General features: G+C 59.0%; 1 protein-coding gene across 1 annotated transcript in view; it reads right to left on the reverse strand.

Annotated features, from left to right (window-relative positions):
- The window catches only part of TLE3 (TLE family member 3, transcriptional corepressor), a gene marked incomplete at its 5' end in the record, with an annotated part of 44,452 nt that overhangs the window by 8,402 nt on the left and 33,323 nt on the right, over positions 1-2,727 (reverse strand). The window lies entirely within an intron of this gene.

A 2,727-nucleotide genomic window follows, 5' to 3' on the forward strand; every position in this document is an offset into this window, starting at 1 on the left:
GAGGATGTCCATGGACACCTGAGCTGGGAATGCTGTGAGGATGTCCATGGACACCTGAGCTGGGAATGCTGTGAGGATGTCCATGGACACCTGAGTGCCCTGGCTGCAGGAAAATGTTTTTGGCAGGAGGTTGTTTATGAAAACATCTGGGAAGAAAACCCACGTGGCCAGGAGTGGCACGGCTCATTGGGAATTCTGTCCCTGCTCCCAGCAGCCAAGCCCAGGCTGTGCTGGCATTCCCAGGAAAGCTCCAGAGCCCAGCAGCTCTCCCCCTGGCAGAGCTGGGAGTCTCATCCAGGAGGAGCCAACAACAGCCCCCATCCCAGCCCTGGAGCAGAAGGACATCCCCAAAACCTCCTGGAGATCCCACGTGAGCAGGACCGTGGGATTCACCGGGGGAATGTTGCCCTGGCTCGGAGCAGCATTCCCGGGAAACGCCGGCATTCCCGGGAAACGCGGTATTCCCGGGAAACGCGGCATTCCCGGGAAACGCCGGCATTCCCGGGAAACGCCGGCAGCACGGCCAGGAGGACGCCTGGTGCCGCTCCCGCATCCCAGCCCGCACATTCCCCCCATCCCTGCGAGCAGCGGGGTCTCTCCCCGCTCCCCAGCGCCGCTCCCCAGCCGTGCCCGCCTCTCTTCCCCGGCTGAAAGGGAGAAGCAAAGCAGTTCATGTTTCTCCTCGGTCCCCACTAAGCAGCTTTGGATAACACGGAGCTCTTTCTTCCCAGGCAGTCATGCTGAAAACCCTCGCAGCTCCCAGAGAATCATGTCAGGCATTTAGAGGCATCGATCCATTCAGCCCCGCTCCTGGCCTGCCGCCAAGGAACTAAATATTTTTTATTGCACAGGCAAAGGCTGGGGAAAATATGAATGACTAACGCTGATTATCGCACACATTAAACCTCCACGGGGAATAGCCCGGCTCGCAGTTTATGGATTGGGAAGCTGCCCGGCTCCGACGGCCCCCTGCCCGCCGGAGGAGCGGGTTAATGATGCCCAATTCCCCTCTGCCTCTCCCCCCCGGCCGAGCACTTCCCTTCCCCGCTCTCCAAAGGGCCGTTTGTGGGCTCGGAGCTGGCAGGAAATCGCTGCCAAAGCCGCAGCTCGGCCGGGTTTTGTCCTGGCAGCTTTTCACACGGAAGGCTGAGCTCGGGAGAGACCTCCGGGATCCTGGGCCGGTCCCGCCGTGCCACGGGGAGCTCAGGGCAGCGTCCAGGCCTCCCCTGCCCGTGTTCCACAGCCCTTTCCCTGCGGGAATTCCTGCCCCTGTCCCGTTTTCCCTGAGCACGGGGCTCGGCCCTGTTGTTCCATGAGCTCCTGCCACCCGCAGCATCCTCTCCATGGCTGCTCCCAGGGAACCCATCCCAAGGAGCTCTCCAAAATCCTGGGATTTCCCTGGTTGGGAACAGCTTGAGCTGCCAAGTCCTGCTCAATACCCATCCCAGATAAAGGGGGAGTGACTGGAAACGACCCCGAGCCCCCGAGGAGGGTCTGACCCTGCTCACTCAGCCCAAAAGATGGCATTTCCCGACCTTCTGCCACAGGCAGAGCGATTTCAATCACATTCCCAAGCCACCAGCAGCACGGGGAAGGTGACTCCGCTCATCCCAGCACATCCTCCAGGCAGGATGAGGGATTTTACTGCCTGGTTTATGGCTGAGTGAGCCGTGCCAAAGGCGGCCCTGCAGCTCCTCCCAGGCACCAGGTGGGTTTTTAAGGGGTAAATAAAAACCTGCAGAAAAGGGGGAGCAAAAGGAAGGAGTGGGACTTACTGCACTCGAGTCTCGCTCTTCAGGAGATGCCGGGGCACAGGGCAGGGCACAGCCAAAACAAAAACAGGGAAATAAAGCAAGTTAGCACGAGTCTCAAACCAGAAAAATAAACCCAGAACCTCCTGATCTTCACTCAAACCCTTAAACCCTTTCTGGGCTCTCTCCAGCTTTAAAATCTCCCTCCATCCCTCCCTCCCATCCAAGCCCTGCCCCTTTTTGTCCTTCCTGTGATTTCTCTGGCCAAGCACGGCTGGGAATGCCCTGAACCCGCTGCAGCAGGTCTGTCTGTCTGTCTGTCTGTCCCAGCAGCCAGCCCTGGGTGCCCAGCTCCACACCCAGGAGTGGACATTTCCCTGCAATCTCTGACAATCCATGCAGGAAAAGGAATGGAACTGGATCGCATTACCAATAGTTTTATCTCACTGCTTTGTTTTTTCCCAGCCCAAATCCCCCAGCGGAGCCCAAGAGCTCAGAGAGGCTGAGGGAACCTGCCCTGCCTGCAGGAAAGTTCCCAAATCCTGCCAGGACAATCCTGAACGCTGCTGGTTTGCACCTGGAATCACAAATCCACCCTCTAAATCCCTAAAAATGGGAAAACCCACCGAATTCCCGGGGACCCCTGCCCATGGGAAGGCTCTGGTGGTGATGGAGAGGAGGAGGAGGAGGGTGAAGGATGCTTTCCCATTAAGGCACGGCACAGGAATTGCAGCCAGGCTCCAAATGAGCGGCTTTTAGGGAATTCTGCATCCCTAAAAGTGCAATCCCCTGATCTGGATGCAGCTGACCCGAGGGATGGGGCGGTGGGACACGAGCCAAGCCGGGATCAGAGCGCTCCCCCAGCACCAGGGGGACCTGGAGCTGCCCCAGGGCTGGAGCCCCGCTGGAGCCGGGCTGGGAGAGCTGGGAATGTTCCCCTGGAGAAGGGAAGGATCCAGGGAGAGCTGGGAATGTT

This window comes from Parus major, chromosome 10, assembly GCF_001522545.3.
Source record: "Parus major isolate Abel chromosome 10, Parus_major1.1, whole genome shotgun sequence".
In the NCBI taxonomy this organism is placed as follows: domain Eukaryota; kingdom Metazoa; phylum Chordata; class Aves; order Passeriformes; family Paridae; genus Parus; species Parus major.